General features: G+C 43.5%; 1 protein-coding gene across 1 annotated transcript in view; it reads left to right on the plus strand.

Moving 5' to 3' along the window:
* Nucleotides 1-768: 768 nt before the first annotated feature.
* LOC109892713 (nuclear receptor-interacting protein 1) overlaps nucleotides 769-24,232 on the plus strand; it is a 56,093-nt gene continuing 32,629 nt past the window's right edge. Inside the window, exon 1 of the mRNA XM_020485442.2 lies at nucleotides 769-1,032. The gene's annotated coding sequence lies outside the window, so the exon portion shown is untranslated. The remainder of the gene's footprint in view (nucleotides 1,033-24,232) is intronic.

Consider the following 24,232-nt stretch of genomic DNA (forward strand, 5'->3'; position numbering starts at 1 on the left):
CCGGACTTAAACCCGATTGAACATCTCTGGAGACACCTGAAAATAGCTGTGCAGCGACACTCCCCAACCATCCTGACAGAGCTTGAGAGAATCTGTAGAGAAGAATGGGAGAAACTCCCCAAATACAGGTGTGTGGAGCTTGTAGCGTCATACCCAAGAAAACCTGTTTTTGCGTTGTCATTGTGGAGTATTGAGTGTAGATTGAAGAGGGGAAAAAACGATTGAATCCTTTTTAGAATAAGGCTGTAACGTAACAAACTGTGGAAAAAGTCGAGGGGTCTGAATACCTTCCGAATGCACTGTATATCCTTTCTGTCCTTCAGGGTTTGTAAGTAAACCCAGTTTATAGAAAGTTAATTAATTGATATTATTTGAAATTAGCCATGTGCATACTAGGGCTCCCAAGTGGCTCAGCATCTCAGCGTCACTGCAGACCCTGGTTCAATTCCAGGCTGTATCACAATCTGCTGTGATGGGGAGTCCCATAGGGCGGGCACAATTGCCCCAGCGTTGTCCAGGTTAGGGTTTGGCCGTCATTGTAATTAATTTGTTAATAACTGACTAGCCTAGTTAAATAAAGTTTAAATACAAAAATATGAACTAATATAAAAAATATTATAATTATGCAACATTTGAGTTGTATTGTATTTATAAGTAGTTTATAATGAAGTCTAATGACAGTACATTTGGAGAGGAGCAGGAATAGGTTGCTAAAGCCACTGCTCCTTTAAGGGTGGTGTCAGAGGCAGAGAGTAGGAGTGTCGCCTCTGCTGAGTTCTCGGGAGCAAGGGGATTCCGAGAATAAACAATTCGTCAGACTCGACTACAGGTCGCAGAGCCTGATTACTTCGATCCAAATCGTTTTGAAACAAATCTACCGTTTGATATTCATTTTTCATCATTAATGCGCGTTAGAGAAATGCGACCTTTTTACTGAGACTATCGGATGGATTTCCTCCTGTCGAATAATGATGCGGCTTTTCGGTTGAGTGGGGTCCACTGCCAGCCAGCGGTGTAGACAAACCCAAGCAGGTAGGCTTGCCGAGCTAAATGTACAGAATAGGCTGTGAAATTATTATGAGTCTGTAAAATCCGCAAGCACACAAACGGGGTGTGTGTCATGGATTTAACATGTTTACACGATGTTTTCATGGATTGAATGATGTTTATCTCCCGAGCCCGAGTCTATGGGCGCATACTGGTTATAGCGGTGTGGACGCTGCGTAAAGAAATCGGAATAAATCAGCCAGTGCTGTGGTGGTAGTGTCGTTTCCATTTTGTTAAATGGCATCAACGATACATTACAGCCAGTTTGAGTTGATTTCCTTCTCACCCCCCCCCCCCCTACCCCTCCAAAAAAACGAATCACCGCACGTAGACATTTTATATTTAATATTTGCCATAGCAAGAGCCAATGTTTTTGTCGCCAAAATCTAATGCCACAAACATGAATCATTTAGCTTGCTCGTGCTGGCTACTTTGTTATTCCGTATTTTTGTCACATTCTTGCATTGTCGTTACAGTGTTGTTACATTGTGAAATTGTTGTTACAGTGTTTGTTGTTACGGTGTTACAATTGTTGCACTGTCCTCGCTGTAGTCTAGTTTACGTATAAAAATTATACAAAATGATAGGCCACAGATATCTGTTCAGTTTAACCTGCATTAAAATGCTGCATAGGACTAGTAGCCTACTAAGTAACCAGGTGTATAGCCATTACCTACTGATACAGATAACGAAAAGTATTTCTATGAACATTAGTAAATAGGCCCAGTAGGCTATTGATATTATGACTGTATGACTGTCAGCATCAGCCTGGCTCTTTCGTAATGTGCTCCATTGTATCCAAATTAGTCATAATTTCAGAGTTTTGTGTGGTGGAGTCTAGCATTTTAAATGCATTATAATGCTTCATATTTAAACTGGATTCACTCTTGCTGATGATTCTCAATGAATATGTTGTGCTTCCTTATTCCTTGTCGAAAGTGACACAAATGTTTGGCATTGCATGCCTCAAATGTTAATTCAGCATTGGTACACGCCTGGAATAATGGACAATAGCAAAATGTACTAAATGATATTCAGTTCATAAACCAGACTGTACATTAGCCTTGTGGATTTCTACACAGCATGTACTGGTGTCATCGTATTACTACTGCTTAATTATTTTATTATTATTGATGGAGTTGTTATCTACATGTTAGATCATCTTTATTTTGCTATGGTTTAATTCACAATCTAAGTAGTAGGCTAATGACAATTGACAGGTAGACTGGATTTGAACTATTCCAGGGTTTGGAACAGTGACTGGTTTGGAGTAATCATCACAAGATGTCATCTTGTTTCTTTTGACCATGGGATCAGTGGAGAGACAAAAGGTCAGGGGCCGAAGGTTGGCCGGGGGGAGTCACAGGGGAGCGAGAGGGCAGGAACACACTGTTAGTTCAGGTGTGCTTAGCCTTAGCCACCCTGGCTAAACTTCCCTCCAACAACAAAGCTGTTTACTTATCATGATTTGGAACACATCAGCACATTCATATGTGTACTAAATGTGCATTTACAGCAAACTTGGGTGGATTAGTCAAACATAGGCCTGAGCTTTGTTGAAGTGAACTTGTCTGACTTTAAAAAAGTTTAAATACTCTGTCTGTCTGGGGTTCTGGCTTTTAGTCCTCCTTTTGTGAAGTGTTTAAGCTGCTTAATTATTTGACCTGATCTTGTACAGGATGTTCAAGGGTAACTGCGTATAGTGCTCTGTACTGTACTCATAGATAACTAAAACCTCCACATTTAACATAGCCTTTCTCTTGAATAATCTGTCTTCAATAATGTGGTGCACATGTCAGCCATCTTCCTCCTTTACTGAGCTAGTGTACTGTACTTTACACAACTTGTTTTGTTGTTGCTATGGGTTGTCTAAGGAGCCACTGATGATGATTGATGTGCAGTATCCCACCACAGAATCAGAAGATATGTAAATGACAAATATGCAAATTATGTTAGGTCTGCTGAACGGTCACAATACTGGACTCTGGACCCTGGTCTGACAGAACAAGGGTCTGTCTTCTCAGGACAATACATTAATCTACCTGTATATACCCTGTATATTAATGGTCAAAGAAATATGCAATTGTAGAGGAAGGTGTTTATAGGCCTATACTGTTAGAGTGTGTGTGCATACATCCATTCCTGTGTGTGTGCTTGTGTTGTGTGCTGAGCCACTGAAACGAGCTAGCTGTGTTTGGATTACACTCAGTCTCATGTGTCAGGACAGTGTAAGGTCATTTGTCAACTATCTGCATACTGTAAACTACTGGGTATGACAGGTGTCATAGTGTGTCCATGATAGGTCTGTGTAGGCCTTATGAACGTGTGGTCGGAGTCAAGCATTTACTATCAGGCCTTTAGGTTGTTGTAGATTAAATCATAATGCTGATTGTGTTGCAATGACTAACCTCTTAACTGTACAATACTATAGTGTGGTCATTCAGTGGCTACTCATTAGACATGTTGCTTGGGTAAAATACACTCTGATCTCTAACAGTAGGCTTAGATGGTGAATTAGTGGAGTTGAAATACATTGTCATGTCGATCATGCTTTCACACCATCACTCCAACTCTCCTAGGCTGTCTTTTCCAATCTGGGAGAGGGCGGTAGGGAGGAAGAGAACCAAAGTCAATGGGACTCATTTTGATGACATGGCAGGAGCAGCTAAATGCGTCTTTATTGCTGTGGCTCCTGAAGGCAGGCAGGGTGGAATGATGAAATGGAGGGATGAAAGATGGAAGGAGGCTAGAGCAGGCAGGAGGCAGCCCCGCTCACCCCCCCCCATCCCCCGCACCCTGGCCTTGGAGCACTGACAGGGCCTCTCAATTATCCACACACATTGATTGTTACTGATTGCGATTGCAGTACATTATTTATCACTCCCAAAGTGATCCACAGAGAGAGGGAGAGATGCAGGTCAGATAAATGAAGCATGTCACCCACACGAAAACGTTGCACCCCATTTCAGAAACAACAGCTGTGGAACCTAACTGTGCCGATCAATAAAGCAGGGACAACGAGAGAGCAGAACAGTGCTACGTTGTACTATTAAACACATACTTTTGCCTTACTACTGCTGAAATGTGGATATAAAGCCCAAACCTACAGGGTGATGTGAGTAGACCTAACTGTCTCCTTGGGTTGGTTAGTGTGGTCACAACAGAGGAGTAGGGCAGAGTTGACTTTCTCTCCCTGCTCCTGAAGTAGAGATGGTGGCCTCAGGCTGTGGAGGTACAGCAGAAAGCAGAAAGCTTATCCTATGTGTGTGGCTGCTGCAGCAGGGAGAAGGTCTCTTCACTTCTTACTTTATCACAAACAGGCCAATTTTACTGGCCAGGTAGAGTGTGGGTGCACTGCAAATTAAACAGGATCAGACACTCATGAATACAATAGAATACACTAGTTGTAACTGTAGTTGTTCTGGAGAAAATTAGGGTTAAGTGCTTTGCTCAAGAGCACATCAACAGATTTTTCAACTTGTCAGCTCGGGTATTCAAACCAGCGACCTTTCAGTTATTGGTCCAGCACTCTAACCGCTAGGCTACCTGCTGCAACACAGAAGAGCACAGCTAGGAGGTTAAAGGTTAGCACAACAAGTCACAAAGTCCGATTAGGATGTCAGAAACACCACAGGATTCTTGCGGCCTTAGGGGAGTGTTACTCAACTGTCTTATTTTAACCAGGTTATGTGCAGGGACTGAGAGCAGAGCAGATTTCAGAGCTTGGGGAGAGAGAAGCTGTCCAGGCTAAGTGAAAATGCCACTCATTGCTGACGAGTCCCTGGCCTTGTGAAGGTTAGTGGCTTGTCTTTGTAAGCTGAGGGATTGATGCATGAGTCTGTCTGGCGAAGAATTCAAAGTCCAAGGCCATCGCAGGCAGGCAAGCAGGCGCAGTCCCAGCACAGCGCTCCCTCCCAGCCAGCCTATCACAGGGGCCCTGTCCTTCCCAACTTCTTAGCAGCCTGTCCTTTTGGGACCTTGAAGCAGCCCAGGCAAGGACACAGCGTCTGGTGCAGTAAGCCTGTGCAGGGGGAGGCTTTACGTAACGCTGCCTGCCCGGCTTGCCTCTGCTTTAAACATGGGCATATGTGACTTCCTGACACCACGTAAAGTAGCGCAGAGCAGCACACGTCCCCCCGGCCCCCAGCCTAGCCCCCTGGATAAGGAGGGGGCAGAGAGATCCCGGTAACTTTATATCTTTCTCTTTTAAAAGCTTTCGTCTGAAATTAAATTTCCCAAGTAATTAACTAAAGAGGAGTTTTCAGAGTTGATTAATGAATGATTGATATATTGCACAGGAAGACAGGAGAGGAAAGGAGGGGGTGGAGGGGTGCATATACTATATGTGCTGTGGGATTGTGTCTGATTTATTTCCCTCAAGAAGGGCTGCGTTCGGGAAAATTGAAATGGTGTAAAACCTTATCCCTTGAGTAGTTAGCTGTAATACTCCAAGACCAAGAAAGAGCACCGACCAGAGAGTTCATAGTGCACAGTGTGGCGGTCAATATATGTCAACCCACGCTCACACATACACAGACACGCACACCTTGTTGTCTGACACTATAGGCAGACTGAAATCTGAGTCATAAGACTTTGCAAGTGAGATGAAAGAACAGAGCTAGGGTCAAGTTCAAAGGGAGTAGGATAATGATGACATCACAGTGACTGTGTGTCTGTTTGTGGTAGTAAGAGTTGCTAGCTGGGATTTCCCCAGTCAGTCAGTCGGTGCTTCTTTCAGACACACATCCTTTATCGTTTTAGTGCTGTGGAAACAACCTGATCCCGTTTGTGTACTGTACTCCCCAACACCTCCACACCACCAACTGTAATTGTATAACTTTTGTGAGCTCTTTTAGGCTTTTAGTGATGAGGGAAGCTGTTGCTGGGCAACAGGGGACCTTGTGCAGGTGGCTGTGCTGTGTGGAGTTTGAGGAGATCTACAGTATAGCCTACTGCACAGACATGCTACTGAGAGATAAATGGACTATGACATAAAACCAGCGAGAATTTCAGCTTCTAGGTAAAACAAAATAATCTTAAATGGTTTATTCACCTACTGACTACATACCAGTAAATGCGTTATTACATTTTGGAGTGATACTTTATACGTGACAAATGTAACATGTAGCCCCTTGCTTTTCAGACAAGAGTTCATATGACGTTACAATATCTTGCCTGAACATGCATAGCCTCTCACACATTGATTAATAGTATTTTTCAAGACAAATAACATTTTATTGGTCACATACACATACACTGAGTATACCAAACATTAGGAACACCTTCCTAATATTGAGTTGCATCCCCTTTTGCCCTCAGAACAGCCTCAATTCGTCAGGGCATGGACTCTACAAGGTGTCGAAAGCATTCAACAGGGATGCTGGCCCATGTTGACTCCAATGCTTCCTGCAGTTGTGTCAAGTTGGCTGGATGTCCTTTGGGATACTGTTGAACATGAAAAACACAGCAGCGTTGCAGTTCTTCACACAAACCGGTGCACCTGGCACCTACTACCAGTGGTGTAAAGTACTTAAGTAAAAATGCTTTAAAGCACTACTTAAGTATTTTTGGGGGGGTATCTGTACTTTACTTTACTATTTATATTTTTGCCAACTTTTACTTTTGCTTCTCTATATTCCTAAAGAAAATAATTTACTTTTTACTCCATACATTTTCCCTGATAGTACATTTTGATTGGAAAATGGTCCAATTCACACACTTATCAAGAGAACATCCCTGGTCATCCCTACTGCCTCTGATCTTGCGGACTCACTAAATACAAATGCTTTGTTTGTAAATTATATCTGAGTGTTGGAATGTGCCCCTGGCTATCCATCAATAAAAAAGAAAAAAAAGAAAATGGTGCTGTCTGGTTTGCTTAATATAAGGAATTTGAAATGGTTTATACTTTTCCTTTTGATATTTGAGAAATTCCATTTACTATTGATACTTAAGTATATTTAAAACCAAATACTTTTAGACTTTCTCAAGTAGTATTTTACTGGATGACTTTCACTTTTACTTGAGCCATTTTCCATTAAGATATATTTACTTTTACTCAAGTATAACAATTATGTACATTTCCCACCACTGCCTACTACCATACCCCGTTCAAAGGCACTTAATTAAATATTTTATCTTGCCCATTCACTCTCTGAAAGGCAGCCTTACACAATCCATGTCCCAATTGTCTCAAGGCTTTAAGTTGTCTCCTCCCCTTCATCTACACTGATTGAAGTGGATTTAATAAGTGACATCAACAAGGAATCATAACTTTCACCTGGATTCACCTGGTAGGTACATTCATTAGTAGAGTAGTGATACTAATGCAGTCGTTGTGTGCATCCCAATCAAGGTCTGCTTTTCTGCCTGCCCTGTGCAGCGTGAGAGAGAGAGGCCATTTGAGAGAGGAGGGAAGGTGTCTGCAGGCAAGCGCTATGACCTATTACTTAGTGAGAATGGACTGGTGACCAGAAGATTGCTGGCTCATACTCTGCTGTTCTCCTTAACCTGGATTTGGCTAGTAAATATCTAGCAACCCCCCCCCCCCCTCCCCCCTCTTCTGAAAAGTACAATTTTTCAGAAGAAGGAGATGTAATCATGTGACACTCTTCACCCAACATTAACATGACTAAGAGGGTGCGGGGGGGTGACTGACTGACTGACTGTAGCATGCAAGCAGAGCATGCAGCTGTGGGTGTTGTCCTCCTGTTGGCCAATCAAACCAGTCAACGGTTGAACATGGTGGAGGTCAACTTGTTAGAGCCAGGCATCCCCTAGTCTCTACCCCTCGGGTGACTCCTGTCATGATCTGAGCTGGAGCAAACAAAATGAAGCCCCACTAGTCCCGCCTGAGCCCTGGGCCCTGCATGCTTTATTGTAATGGCAGCCAATGGCAGGTCAGGCAGGTTTAGTCAACATCTCGATCACTGATCCCAGGGCATGTCAGTTTGAAGGTCAGTCTGTGACTAAAGTGATTCATGTCCTTGCAGGATTCATGTTATTACAGTTGTCTTGAGTCAGTCCTCTCGGCTACTGCAGCTGTCCCACTCTTTAAACTGTACCTGCTCCTGCCATACTTCCGCTTTCTTAGATGCTGACTGCTTTTCAGAGTATTTTTACTCAGTCATTATAGTATTTTTGCCCTTCTGATGTATTTGCCATATGTGCTGCCTAGTGAATGGAGCAACCTGATCTCTGTGTTAACACCACATTAACACGTCCCAATGAAACTACGATTTCCATGAAGTGTGTAATGATACATTAGGCAGCAATCTCTCACTCACTCAGTATTTCTCCTCTCTTTCATTCTCTCTCTTTCTCTCTCTCTCCGCCTCCCTCTCTTTCCCCTCTACCCCTTTCTCTATCTCCACAAATGTAGTTAGTTTGAGGTTATAGGACTTTGGCTCAAGGGTTAATTAGATGTTAAGTTCTTTTTATGGAATAAAGTAGGCTTTATGAGCTCAACGCATATACAAAGTGGACGGAAAATCTGTATTTTCTAAGGTAATACTTGAGTGATAACAGAACTGGGTAACATAAAAGGGGTATTTTCAGTATGTAACCTAGGTGTTTTTCATACAGACAGACAGTCAGACAGACATTTTAATAGAAGGGTTAACATGTAGGGTTAGTAGCCCATGAGTAACCCTCAGCTTGTATACCTTGTTAGCATGTCAAGATATAGCAGTAGCGCTGCACAAACACACAGCAGCTTGTGCAACTGTATTTACAGTGGGGCAAAAGAGTATTTAGTCAGCCACCAATTGTGCAAGTTCTCCCACTTAAAAAGATGAGAGAGGCCTGTAATTTTCATCAACACTTCAACTATGACAGACAAAATGAGAAAAGACATTTCCAGAAAATCACATTGTAGTATTTTTAATTTATTTATTTGCAAATTATGGTGGAAAATAAGTATTTGGTCAATAACAAAAGTTTATCTCAATACTTTGTTATATACCCTTTGATGGCAATGACAGAGGTCAAACGTTTTCTGTAAGTCTTTTTCTGTAAGGTTTTCATACACTGTTGCTGGTATTTTGGCCCATTCCTCCATGCAGATCTCCTCTAGAACAGGGATGTTTTGGGGCTGTTCCTGGGCAACACGGACTTTCAACTCCCTCCAAAGATTTTCTATGGGGTTGAGATATGGAGACTGGCTAGGCCACTCCAGGACCTTGAAATGCTTCTTATGAAGCCACTCCTTCGTTGCCCGGGCTGTGTGTTTGGGATCATTGTCATGCTGAAAGACCCAGCCACGTTTCATCTTCAATGCCCTTGCTGATGGAAGGAGGTTTTCACTCAAAATCTCACGATACATGGCCCCATTCATTCTTTCCTTTACACGGATCAATCGTCCTGGTCCCTTTGCAGAAAAACAGCCCCAAAGCATGATGTTTCCACCCCCATGCTTCACAGTAGGTATGGTGTAGATTCAGTCTTGCCAGCCTGGTGCAGGTCTACAATTTTGTTTCTGGTGTCCTTTGACAGCTCTTTGGTCTTGGCCATAGTGGAGTTTGGAGTGTGACTGTTTGAGGTTGTGGACATGTGTCTTTTATACTGATAACAAGTTCAAACGGGTGCCATTAATACAGGTAACGAGTGGAGGACAGAGGAGCCTCTTAAAGAAGAAGTTACAGGTCTGTGAGAGCCAGAAATCTTGCTTGTTTGTAGGTGACCAAATACTTATTTTCCACCATAATTTGCAAATAAATTCATAAAAAATCCTACAATGTGATGTTTCCCGATTTTTTCCCCTTATTTTGTCTGTCATAGTTGAAGTGTACCTATGATGAAAATTACAGGCCTCTCTCATCTTTTTAAGTGGGAGAACTTGCACAATTGGTGGCTGACTAAATACTTTTTTGCCCCACTGTACATGTCAGGGAATGGGGCTAGCATTTGAGTAGCTAGCTCACATCTCAAGTATGTTTAAATCAGGGACGTGCTCAGGCGAAAATATTCGTCAAGTGCCAAATAAAGCGGCTTAGACTTTAATGAATGAAATAGTTAACCAATAGCTACCCGTGCTATCTGCAATGACTCTTTTGACTCATCACATATGCTGCTGTTATTGTTTATTATCTATCCTGTTGCCTAGTCACCTTATCCCTACCTGTATGTCCATATCTAACTCAATTACCTGGAACGCCTGCTCATCGTCTCGGTACTGGTGCAGTGTGTACATAGCCAAGTTAGTGGTACTCATTGTGTTTTTATTCCTTGTGTTATTATCATTTTTTCTCTTCTATTATTTCAGTTTTTTTCTCTCTCTGCATTGTTGTGAAGGGCCCATAAGTAAGTTAGTTTACACCTGTTGTTTAACCAAGCATGTGATAAATAAAATGTCATTTCATTTGATCCGTTACTGATGCTAATGTACATCTTGTGTAACATGGTTAGTCTATACCAGAGCTGTTCTATGTCGGTCCTGGTTTTTGTTTCTACCTGGAAGTTAATTGCAATCACCTGGTGTCCCAGGTCTGAATTAGTCACACAAACACACACACACACACACACACACACACACACACACACACACACACACACACACACACACACACACACACACACACACACACACACACACACACACACACACACACACACACACACACACACACACACACAGTGCTTGTGTCTTTATGTGGTTTAGCAAAGCCAGGCCTCTCTCTCTCTTTCTCTCTCCCTCTCTCTGTGTAAGCCACCTGCCGTTCCATTCAGCAGCATTGACCTTGGTGATTATGAGATCAGGCCTGACCTACACCCCAAAAACAGGTTTAGACTGTTCCACTTACTAACTTTTCATAGGGAATGTCAACCATCAGAGGCCAGATCAACCTATCTGACACACATTCATCCACAAGAGAATAAGGCCATGTTCCTCTGTTCTCACCTGCTGACGTTGCTCATTCACATCAGTTGTGGGTGTCTTGTGTTTTTGTCCAGTGTTTTGAGCCAGGATAGGCCAAGCGTAGGGGAAAGTGAAGCAGTAGCAGGGTTCATGATGATGACTGTGTCTCTGAGGCTACATCAGGTCTGTGTATTAGCAGCAGCAGCAGCACAGTAGGTCACCATTAACACGCAGAGGCTTAGCACTCTGCTGCTGAAAGTTTAGCGCTGGGTCAACCTGCTCTCTTTGCTTTTAAAGTAGAATGTCAGGCAACGGCTAATGCTATTCAGTTCACATGCAACCACATAGCAAATGCGCTGCTCCTTCCACCGGTGTTACTCGGGTGTTTGTCCACACTGGGATGAGACATGGGCTGAACTAGGGATTCTAACATATAGCTAGCTTACCCACCACTGGGTAAAATCAATATGTTTGACGAGTTATCGCTGAGTGCTTTGTGAAAACGAATGATCACGTTAGCAGATAATTGTGTTGTTGCTTGGTACTCTAATTGCCTTTATAGCAACATGCATGTGTCTCTGGCTGACATTCGTTCTGCCTCACATTATACCAGTCCTGGATTCTCCTAACCGTTATCAATTCAAACAGTGTCAGTTTTGTATTTTAGACCGTTGACATGCCTTGAACTTTGTTGTTGTTTTTAATATGTTTTATTGCGTTACAGACGTTAAGTAACATGCAATCCCTCATACACTGGTGCCTGTTGGGTAGTGTCCCAATTGGCACCCTATTCCCTATTTAGTGCACTGCTCTTTGTTTTCAAAAGCCGTGTAGCTCAGTTGGTAGAGCAGGGTGCTTGCATTGCCGGGGTTGTGGGTTTGATTCCCATGGGATCTAGTACCCCAAAAAATTATGACAAAAAATGTCAAATGTAGATCCTCAGGAACAAGAGGAGTTGTTGTCATGTTATCTGCTGCTGTTGTCACTACAGCTAACTGAAAACCATGGCTAATTCAGGGGAGAACTCATGCATGACTGAATGCTGGTTAATGAAGAATTGTGTAATGGTGGTGATACCATGAGCTACAGTGTCAGGTATTACATTGAGGGGCTAGAAATGCTACTAATTACTCTTGTCCGATGGCATGTCATAGCTACCTGTACGGGCGTTAATAAATTCGTGAAAAAGCACTGTTTTAAATAAGGCAAAGGATCCCATTTAACATTCTGAGTAACAGATGAGCAAATGTTCACCTCCGAGCTGAGTAGGGCTGGGATGGGTGTGTGTGTGTGCATACGTTCATGCGTGTATGTGAATGCAGGAGACTGGCTGGTGTTTGTGCCCTGGGAGCAGTAGGTAGTTGTTTAATGAAGGCGTGGGAGGATTGCTCTTCCTACTGTACATACAGACCAGGCCAAGCTGATAAGGGTCAACTCTGCTTCAAAGGCCACAGGAGCGAGGTCTCACAAACACTAGCGCTCATGAGGGTAGTCTCTTGTCTCTTTCTTTCTTTGTCTCTCTCTCTACCCCCTCTCCTTGTCTCCCTCCCCCACCCCTTTGCGCTCTCTCTCTCTCTGTCTCCCTTGATCATACTCTGCAGAACTCCTAGCACAGTCTCAGGGAGAAAAAGAAAGAAAGAAAAGTGGGTCAGGGCGACCTATTTTTTCCCACAGTTCACGGAGGCAGAGAGTGGCAGAGTTATCATCAGTTAGACTGTAGAGGAGGGAGGAGAGCCGAGCAGAGCCTGATAGGGAGGCAGGGCCCTGGCTGTCACGAGACACAGGCAGAGGCAGCCACTCAGAACTGGGTCAGCAGCAGAGGCTATGTCTTGTAAACGGCTTGTCATACAGGGTAGAAAAGCTGCAAATGAACCATAGATTATACGCCCCAAGCTGAGCGCTGAGGTCTCTCCTCACCATTCCTCAGCCCTACATCACACAGAGACACACACCACACACACATATACACTACACACCCTACAGAGAAACACACACACACGGAGGGCCTACAGTAGTGTATGAGTCTGTGAAGTACTGCCACCTCCTATAAGCTCCTCTGTTCTCCCCTTCATCTCTAGTAATAGCATTTGATTACTGCAGTCAAAACTGACAAGCTCAAAGCCAAGCCAGTCAAGCCACACACACTCAGAAGAAATGAAGCTCTTTGCATTCTCTTCTTCTGACCTCAGCTTTTATTTGTCTAAAAATATCCCAGATTTCTCCCAGAATCCTTCCCTCCTCATCACATTCAGGTAAGGGTATTTACAGTGTAGTTGTCTGTGTTCAGTGGTAGCTAGCTCCTGGTGGATGGGTGATGGGACAATACTAATGCCTACTCCCCCTGAAACGATAACCATGCATATCGTTTGTATTTCCAAACAACTGTCATCTGATTCTGGATTCCCCTGTTATGTAATAACTGATAGGTCAAGCAGTACACTCTTAAAAATAAAGGTGCTATCTAGAAGGGTTATTCGGCTGCCCCCTTAGGACAACCCTTTGAAGAACCCTTTTTGGTTCCAGGTAGAACCTTTTTGGGTTCCATGTAGAACCCCTTTGTGTTCCGTGTAGAACCCATTCCACAGAGGGTTCTACATCCCTGGAACCAAAAAGGTTCTACCTTGAACCAAAAAGGGTTATCCTATGGGGACAGCCAAAGAACCTTTTGGAACCCTTTTTTCTAAGAGCGTAGCATGTGTATGTATGTATACTATCAGTCAGTGTGTAAGCTAAGCCTTCGTCTGATGTCATCATCTTACATCCAAGGCAATCTCCATTCTACATCGAGGAGCTAAATTATGAAGGCCATTAATGCTATGGGAGATTGACTACTGAGCAACACCAGCCCATGCTGATTCCTCTCGCATCCTCATTAGTGTTGGAAGATATTACGATAGTATCCTCTATCGGCAATGATTGCCAGCCATCGACAATGATTGACAGCCATTGTTGATTGTGACGAGGTTGTGATGTGACAGATGATGGTTTAGCCTAATTGAACTTGACTGGCGCCATAGTCGGATACAAGAGACATTCCGATTAATTTGCCTATTCCTATTTGCTATAGCCTATTTTAATGAATATGTTAAATACAGAATGCAAGAGGGGAATGTAGGCCAGAGAGAGAGAGAGAGAGAATTCCACCAAAGCAGCACAATGTCGGATGCGTAGGCCTTATACCCTAAACCTATTCATTTTTTAAAATATAGGCTATATTACGGACACTCCTTAACTATCGCGCATCTAGCAGTAAAAAAAAAAGTATATTCCCTTCTATCTCCATTCGATAGGCAATGAATAGTACTTTGAGCTAGGCTACGCTTTCATCATTTCATGCATGTATGGCTTTCTCCCGATCAAACAATGAATGAATCCAATGGAGTTCCATCTCAAAAAGTTATTTGAATAGCCTAAAAATTGAAGGTAGCCAGAGGACTATTAATGAGAGAGGACATACAATATCAATAGCCAATAGAAAAATTGAATGACAAGTTTAAATTAGTTTCAGCTTATTAAGAAAGAAATGATCTGTGTGGGGTGGAGAAATCTCTCCATGCGAGGTTGAAAACCAAATGGCCCATCCAATCATAAAAGCTTTAAGACAAGTAAAAGTTATGAACAGTAGCCTATTTCCCAAATATTCGAATAGCCTAAGAGTGTCCGTCCGAAAGTTGCCACTTTCAAAAAGAACAAGAAGGAAAGTCAGAGTCTATACTCAATTACAGCTTTATGAGACATTGAACAAACGATAATAAGAGCGGAGGATTAGGCAAATAAACTATTATTATCCAGTTCAGAAGACGGTAGATTTTGCTTCTATCCAGCCCATGCTTTATAACCTAACTCGGCAAGACAGCCTGTTCCTCATTAGTTGACTGTCACTTTGCCTGGTGATGTGCTCAGACAGACACACTCAAACCTGTTTCATGCTAAAGCTCCACCAGAAAGGAATATTAGAAAAGATTTGCCTGCACTTAGCCTCTGTCCAAGCTTTCAACAACATTATCTTTCGTCATGATTCGTCCAGTTGAATGATGCGATTTTGAGCTATAGCCTAACAGTGATTTTTAGCTGTTTTATTTCAAACATTTCACAAGGGAAAAAAGGTTGGCGAATAGGGGGCGATACCATCAATATCACAATGTTTTATAAGTACATAATCATGATAGGACAAAGGTTGACATCGCCCAAACCTAATACCCATTTAAACCCTGTGAAATACACCACAGTCACTATAAGTTATTGGTATTGACTTCAACACGAATTTATTAATTCACTTGGCATTGTTTATGTCTCCAAAAAGACAAAGCAGGATAAGCAGGGGTTGACTTGACAAAATATTTTCTTAGAAAATAATTGCCTGACTTTGCTGAGCTGGAACCTTGGAATTGAAATCAGGGCTTATCCTTGGATTGGATTTGTTTATGGACCAATTCAATGTTCAGACAGTCCGGTAGCTCTCATTCATATTTCACTATGTGGAACAGAACTGCTTGTAATGAATCTCCTAGGCATTATAGAAGAGAGGTTCCACACCCCAGTCTGATTTTAGGCTTCTCATCCTCCACAGTTTGAGAATACTTTTGTCATATTGAAATTTGTGATTATTATCATGTTAATAAACACAGAGCTAATTTCTCCACTGTTTGTAACTGTTGATAACCGTCCTAGGATAGCTAGTGGTAATTAGATGTTTCGCTAACAGCAACCTCATTAAGCAGTGGCACTAACAACACAACATAGAGTCATGTCCTGAGGTGGGGAGCTATACATGGAGTGTGTAGTGTAGGATTAGCTCTTAACTCTCTCTCTCTCACGTGTACACACACACACACACACACTGCTCTGGAAAGTAGTCTCGCCTCCCTTTGCTTGTTATTCCTAACCTCTGAACTTGTCTCGGTAAGAGAGCACCTTCCACTAATTGAGGAGTCTGTTTGTTGCTCATGTCACCAAACAAGAGTCCCTGAGGACACTCATATGTCACTGTGTGTCTGTCTACATGTGTGTGTGTGTCATGTGCGTGGCATTTGTGTGTTTTTCTATATTTGTGTGAAGGTGAAACATACTGAGCAGTAAACCAGTTCGATCCAGAGCTGGGCCTGGCCTGGTCTCTCCAGCCAGTACCAGAGCAGTGTTTAGTGAGGGGGCTACAGCCGCCATGGTGCCTCTAGCAAATGGTTTCCAGCAGGCCTGCCTGCGTATGACATGTGATAACATTACAGTCATGAAAGGTCAGGCATGAAGGGAGCTGCAGGGGAGAGGGCTGGGCCGGTGGTGCGCAGGGGGGCTAGGCCTGTCTCTCTCTGCTGCTCCCCCTAGTACACCCCTCAACACAGACCTGGCACACACACACACGCACATTGACACACACACTGATACACACACACACACAACACTGAGATTCCTGGAAGTTGTATTAGCTTTAAAGGCGAAAAGTCCACCCCGCATTTCCTTCTAGTTCACATATTGAAACAGCATCTCTTGGTGCAGTGTAAATATTAGCTCTATTCCATGAAGCTGGCTGACCTGCACTGTGCATCATGTTGAAAGGGAGCAGTGCTCTGCCTCTGTGTGCTTTACAGTGGCTTAGGTTGAGTTTCCAACCCAGGTGGAAGTAGCAGTAATGACTGGCTAGTATGACAGTACAGAATGAGAGGAGGACTTGGTTCAGTGAACCTTGGTGTAGGGATGTGTACAGTTGTTTGAATATCTGAACGGACGTTAGTATTCAAATACTTTTTATTTTTTATTTCACCTTTATTTAACTAGGCAAGTCAGTTAAATAACAAATTATTATTTATAATGAAAGCCTACTGGGGAACAGTGGGTTAACTGCCCTGTTCAGGGGCAGAATGACAGATTTTTACCTTGTCAGCTCGAGGATTCAATCTAGCAACTGTTTCGGTTACTGGACCAACTCTCTAACCACTCTAGGCCACCTGCCGCACCAATACTAGTGTGAGTTTTCATTTCTGCGGCCCAAAAAATGTATAGGCTTATTTTAACACTGAAAATACTTTTTGTAAATTAAAATAAAATATTCATGTGATGTTATTACATACAAGGATATACCATGATCAATTTAATAAATAAAACTTTCCAATGTAGTTTTTATGACTTGTGCCCCCCATAAAAAAGACTTGGAGCTGTCTGGTAGTCTTCATGTGTGAAGCTTGTTGTTTATGTTGGCCAATCAAAGCGGCTCAATTTGTAGCAAGTGTAGTGAGAGTTCACTAACGCAATGCAAGATGGAATAACATTACATAATTAAAAGTTAGCTAAAGGAGTAGGCTACAATGAGCAACCAACAGGTAGGCCGTTGGCATAAAATATGGCCTCAATTAGCCTACCTAGCAAACTTCTCTTGGCTACTCCAGTCAAGATAGGCACTGTTATATGGTATGATAAATAACATAGTGGCTGCTACAAGTTAGGTAGTCTTGGCTGTCTGCCCCCCTCTGCTCGCTCCCATCTCACTGGCACCTCCCCAGCTGCACTAATAGAGCGCAAGCCTCAGCCTCACCCTCGCACAGCAGTGCTCAATATCCGGATACCCGCCAAAAATGTATGATACTATTCTAATAGTGAAATTATTTCAAATCCCCATCCCTACCATGGTGTTGTTTACCCATGTAAATGTCACATTTCTTCACCATGACCTAGCATTCCTGCCAGTCACCATGGTTTGCCTGTTCATATCGACTGCCAACTGTTTAGAGGCTTCTCCCCTTTCTAAGTTAGTTAGAGAGGCAACCTCTTCAGCTGATGATTCAACACAAAGCTGTCAGATATCTAAAAGAGAGAGCAATGGGATGTTTGTTGGGAGAACCCGTACAGAGTCCTTGTGCCAACAGCCCGGAAGTGAAGGGGGGAAAACAGTCTGGGATTTCCTGGTATGTACCCAGCTAACAACAAATGTTCCCACAACTTTAGAGGACGTTCCCTTAAGAGCTGTCAGATATCTAAAAGAGAGAGCAATGGGATGTTTGTTGGGAGAACCAGTACAGAGTCCTTGTGCCAACAGCCCGGAAGTGAAGGGGGGAAAACAGTCTGGAATTTCCTGGTATGTACCCAGCTAACAACAAATGTTCCCACAACTTTAGAGGACGTTCCCTTAAGAGCTGTCAGATATCTAAAAGAGAGAGCAATGGGATGTTTGTTGGAAGAACAAGTACAGAGTCCTTGTGCCAACAGCCTGGAAGTGAAGGGGGGAAAACAGTCTGGGATTTCCTGGTATGTACCCAGCTAACAACAAATGTTCCCACAACTTTAGAGAATGTTCCCTTAAGAGTGTCATTAGGTCAAGGTTTTCATAGGAATATTCCTGTGATGTGCAAGTAATGTTTCCAAGAGACTATTCCCTTAATGTCAAATAGAACTTACCCAGAACCAGGTTGCCATGTTTTCGGATCATAAGATATTCATTCATGTGGGGGCAGCAGGTAGCCTAGTGGTTAGAGCATTGAACTAGTAACCGAAAGGTTGCAAGATGAAATCCCTGAGCTGACAAGGTAAAAATCGGGCATTCTGCCTCTGAACAAGGCAGTTAACCCACTAGGCTGTCATTGAAAGTAAGAATTTGTTCTTAACTGACTTGCCTACTGAAATATGTGTCCTGTTTTCTCTGGGTTTGGAGAATTTTCCATCAACGTCCCACCAAACATGGTTGCCATGTTCTCAGAACATAAGATATGAATGGTTTAAACACGTTTCATTGGAATGTTGCAAGAACATTTGTGTCCAAAGAAAAATGCATGACAAGATGTCTTGTTACTCTTGCCGAGCCAACCCTGATTGGTGAACCACGGATCCATTCATAGCTCTTAGTCTATTGGCATGGTATAATCACACACAGCACTTTTAACATACACATCTTCAACTTACATATTTGACACACTTTGACATACATGATTGCATTGTGCATGTTCATTTATACAGTAATTATTATTCAACATGTCAGCACAAAGGATGTGAACTCACAACCTCCTGGTTATGTTACCCCAATCTTCCTGCTACGTCACCATGTCCGTGTCAGGTCTAAACTAATCTGACTATTCTCTAATCATTGATTTTATTTACTTATTTAAGCAATTGAAGGGCTTCCTGTATAGTTGTCTAATGTTGGTGGGGCATATTAAGTTGTTTTCATGATACTCCTGAATGACTATTATCAATAAAATATTTTCTTGAGTGTATTTTTAACAGAGCTGAGATTTACTTCAAAGTGCATTCACACTATTGTTTAGACCTAACATGTTGTTTGAGATCTACACAAGTGCCTAGGTAGGAGGGTTTGGGTTTCATCTGGACAGGGCCTAACTATACTAACCCAATAAGCACATGCCCTAGAGATATCCCTTATTGGGACAGCGGTTAGGGCATTTGATGTTGGTGGACTGGGTTTGAGACCTGCTAGGGAAGTCATCCTATTCTCAAATTCTATTGCACGTTATACCGAAACTTAGGTACACTACTTTTTTATTTTTTTTTACGTGTTGTTTCTTACATTGGTACCCCAGGTCATCTTAGGTTTCATTACATACAGTCGAGAAGAACTACTGAATATAAGAGCAGTGTCAACTCACCATCAGTACGACCAAGAATATGACTTTCGCGAAGCGGATCCTGTGTTCTGCATTTCACCCAGGACAACGGAATGGATCCCAGCCAGCGACCCAAAAAAACGACTTCGTAAAAGGGGGAAACGAAGCGGTCTTCTGGTCAGACTCCGGAGATGGGCACATCGTGCACCACTCCCTAGCATGTGACTGGAGTTGAGTCAGTATGTTGGCAGCAGCCACTCAATGTTAGTGGTGGCTGTTTAACAGTCTAATGGCCTTGAGATAGAAGCTGTTTTTCAGTCTCTCGGTCCCTGCTTTGATGCACCTGTACTGACCTCGCCTTCTGCATGATAGCGGGGTGAACAGACAGTGGCTCGGGTGGTTGTTGTCCTTGATGATCTTTATGGCCTTCCTGTGACATCAGGTGGTGTAGGTGTCCTGGCGGGCAGGTAGTTTGCCCCTGGTGATGCATTGTGCAGACCTCACTACCCTCTGGAGAGTCTTACGGTTGTGGGCGGAGCAGTTGCCGTACCAGGCGGTGATACAGCCCGACAGGATGCTCTCGATTGCGCATCTGTAAAAGTTTGTGAGTGCTTTTGGTGACAAGCCAAATTTCTTCAGTCTTCAGAGGTTGAAGAGGCGCTGCTGCGCCTTTTTCACCACGCTGTCTGTGTCGGTGGACCAATCCAGTTTGTCCGTGATGTGTACGCCGAGGAACTTAAAACGTACTACCCTCTCCACTACTGTCCCGTCGATGTGGATAGGGGGGTGCTCCCTCTGCTGTTTCCTGAAGTCCACGATCATCTCCTTTGTTTTGTTGACGTTGAGTGTGAGATTATTTTCCTGACACCACACTCCGAGGGCCCTCACCTCCTCCCTGTAGGCCGTCTCGTCGTTGTTGGTAATCAAGCCTACCACTGTAGTGTCGTCTGCAAACTTGATGACTGAGTTGGAGGCGTGCATGGCCACGCAGTCGTCAGTGAACAGGGAGGACAGGAGAGGGCTCAGAACGCACCCTTGTGGGGCCCCAGTGTTGAGGATCAGCGGGGTGGAGATGTTGTTACCTACCCTCACTACCTGGGGTGGCCCGTCAGGAAGTCCAGTACCCAGTTGCAAAGGGTGGGGTCGAGACCCAGGGTCTCGAGCTTTGATGACTAGTTTGGAGGGTACTATGGTGTTAAATGCTGAGCTGTAGTCGATGAACAGCATTCTCACATAGGTATTCTTCTTGTCCAGATGGGCTAGGGCAGTGTGCAGTGTGGTTGCGATTGCGTTGTCTGTGGACCTATTGGGGAGGTAAGCAAATTGGAGTGGGTCTAGGGTGTCAGGTAGGGTGGAGGTGATATGGTCCTTGACTAGTCTCTCAAAGCACTTCATGATGACGGAAGTGGGTGTTACGGGGCGGTAGTCGTTTAGCTCAGTTACCTTAGCTTTCTTGGGAACAGGTACAATGGTGGCCCTCTTGAAGCATGTGGTAACAGCAGACTGGGATAAAGATTGAATATGTCCATAAACACACCAGCCAGCTGATCTGCACATGCTCTGAGGATGCGGCTGGGAATGCCGTCTGGGGCTGCAGCCTTTCGATGGTTAACACGTTTAAATGTTCTACTAATGTTGTTTAGTCTGTCTGGGAGCAAGACATCCTGGTCCGCGACGGGGCTGGTTTTCTTTTTGTAATCCGTGATTGACTGTAGACCCTGCCACATACCTCTCATGTCTGAGCCATTGAATTGTGACTCCACTTTGTCTCTATACTGACGCTTAGCTTGTTTGATTGCCTTGCGGAGGGAATAGCTACACTCTTTGTATTCGGTCATGTTTCCGGTCACCTTGCCCTGATTAAAAGCAGTGGATTGCGCTTTCAGTTTCGCGCGAATGCTGCCATCAATCCACGTTTTCTGGTTTGGGAATGTTTTAATAGTTGCTGTGGGTACAACATCGCCAATGCACTTGCTAATTAACTCGCTCACCGAATCAACGTATTCGTCAATGTTTTGTTTGACGCAATGCGGAACATATCCTAGTCCACGTGATCGAAGCAATCTTGAAGTGTGGAATCAGATTGGTCGGACCAGCGTTGAACAGACCTGAGAGCGGGAGCTTCCTGTTTTAGTTTCTGTCTATAGGCTGGAAGCAACAAAATGGAGTCGTGGTCAGTTTTTCCGAAAGGAGGGCGGGGGAGGGCCTTATATGCTTATATGGAAGTTAGAATAACAATGATCCAGGCTTTTTCCAGCCCTGGTGGCACAATCGATATGCTGATAGAATTTAGGGAGTCTTGTTTTCAGATTAGCCTTGTTAAAATCCCCAGCTACAATGAATGCAGCCTCGGGATATGTGGTTTCCATTTTACATAGAGTCAAATGAAGTTCGTTCAGGACCATCGATGTGTCTGCTTGGGGGGGAATATACGCAGCTGTGATTATAATCAAAGAAAATTATCTTGGTAGATAATGCGGTCGACATTTGATTGTGAGGAATTCTAAGTCAGGTGAACAGAAGGACTTGAGTTATTGTATGTTGTTATGATCACACCACGTCTCGTTAATCATAAGGCATACACCCCCGCCCTTCTTCTTACCAGAGAGATGCTTGTTTCTGTCGGCGTGATGCGTGAAGAAACCAGGTGGCTGTACCGACTCCGATAGCGCGCCTCGAGTGAGCCATGTTTCCATGAAGCAAAGAACGTTACAGTCTCTTATGTCTCTCTGGAATGTTACCCTTGCTCGGATTTCATCTACCTTGAGACTGGACATTGGCGAGTAGTATGCTCGGTAGCGGTGCGTGATGTGCCCGTCTCTGGAGCCTGACCAGAAGACCGCTTCGCCTGCCCCTTTTACGGCGTTGTTGTTTTTGGTTCGCCGGCTGGGAATCGATCCATTGTCCTTGGTGGTGGGCAAAACAGAGGATCCGCTTCGGGAAAGTCGTATTCCTGGTCGTAATGTTGGTGAGTTGACATTGCTCTTATATCCAATAGTTCCTCCTGACTGTATGTAATAAAATCTAAGATTACCTGGGGTACCAATGTAAGAAATGACACATAAAAAAAAAATACTGCATAGTTTCCTAGGAACGCGAAGCGAGGCGGCCATCTCTGTCGGCGCCGGATATATTATTTAATAGGAGTGCGTGCATGCATTGAAAAATTCTATGCATACACACAAGTGACATCAGTAAGGGATAGGGTTGCACATTTTGGGGAATATTCAGAGGTGGAAACTTGGCGTGTCTGGTCGTCAGGGAGAAGTCTTCACGCTTTTTGATGTATTTCAGAACTGCAGTTTCCTCTGCTTATGAGCAACACTGAAGTAGGCAGGGCAGTATAGATTTCTTCTCTTACATCTGCAAGCAGAGTCTGAACATCGGACAGGATAGCATTGTCTCCCTCAATCCGTGCAATGGCTACTGCTATAGATTTCAGGAGTTTCAGGCTACTCTCTCCCAAAATGTATTATCCAGGAGGATCGTCTTGATGGGCTGTTCGGCAGACTGTGATATATCCATTTATTGGAGAGACTCCTTCCCCCCTGGGCAGCATCAATGTGGTGCTCTTATTCTCACTTTGCTTGGTGAGGTAGATTGATGCGATAACTTAATGACCCTTCACATACCTAACCATTTCCTTGGCTCTCTTGTAGAGTGCATCCATTGTTTCCAGTGCCATGATGTCCTTGAGGAGCAGATTCAATGCATGAGCAGCACAGCCAATGGGTGTGATGTGAGGGTAGGACTCCTTCACTTTAGACCAAGCAGGCTTCATGTTCGCAGCATTGTCTATCACCAGTGCAAATATCTTCTGTGGTCCAAGATCATTGATGACTGCCTTCAGCTCATCTGCAATGTAGAGACCAGTGTGTCTGTTGTCCCTTGTGTCTGTGCTCTTGTAGAATACTGGTTGGGCGGTGGATATGATGTAGTTAATTATTCCTTGCCCACGAACATTCAACCACCCATCAGAGATGATTACAATACAGTCTGCTTTCTCTATGATTTGCTTGACCTTCACTTGTACTCTGTTGAACTCTGCATCCAGCAAATGAGTAGATAAAGTATGTCTGGTTGGAGGGGTGTATGCTGGGCAAAGAACATTCAGAAATCTCTTCCAATACACATTGCCTGTGAGCATCAGAGGTGAACCAGTTGCATACACAGCTCGACCAAGACATTCATCAGCATTTATCTGACTACGTTCCTCCATTGAGTCAAAAAACTTCTGATTCCAGGAGGACCATGAGCTGTTGCTATCGATAAGGTGTCTGATTCATTATTTTCACCTCAAATATAAGTAGAGGGACTTTTGCCAGAGGTTTCTTGTTGTGAGCCCTGAGGGAACTTTATGCACTTGGCCAGATGATTCTGCATCTTTGTTACATTCTTCACATATGATTTGGCACAGTATTTGCAAATGTAGACAGCTTTTCCTTCTACGTGCCTGTGGCATTTTCCTGTAAAAATTGGAAGAAACAAATCTGTAAAACAGTTAAGCAGTTAGATTAAACAACTCATTTGTAATAAATGTTTTAAAATGAAACATATATGGAAACAGGTGAATTGACACTCCTCGAAATATAAGTAGAGGGACTTTTGCCAGAGGTTTCTTGTTGTGAGCCCTGAGGGAACTTTATGCACTTGGCCAGATGATTCTGCATCTTTGTTACATTCTTCACATATGATTTGGCACAGTATTTGCAAATGTAGACAGCTTTTCCTTCTACGTGCCTGTGGCATTTTCCTGTAAAAATTGGAAGAAACAAATCTGTAA

The sequence above is a fragment of the Oncorhynchus kisutch genome, linkage group LG6 (genome assembly GCF_002021735.2).
Source record: "Oncorhynchus kisutch isolate 150728-3 linkage group LG6, Okis_V2, whole genome shotgun sequence".
In the NCBI taxonomy this organism is placed as follows: domain Eukaryota; kingdom Metazoa; phylum Chordata; class Actinopteri; order Salmoniformes; family Salmonidae; genus Oncorhynchus; species Oncorhynchus kisutch.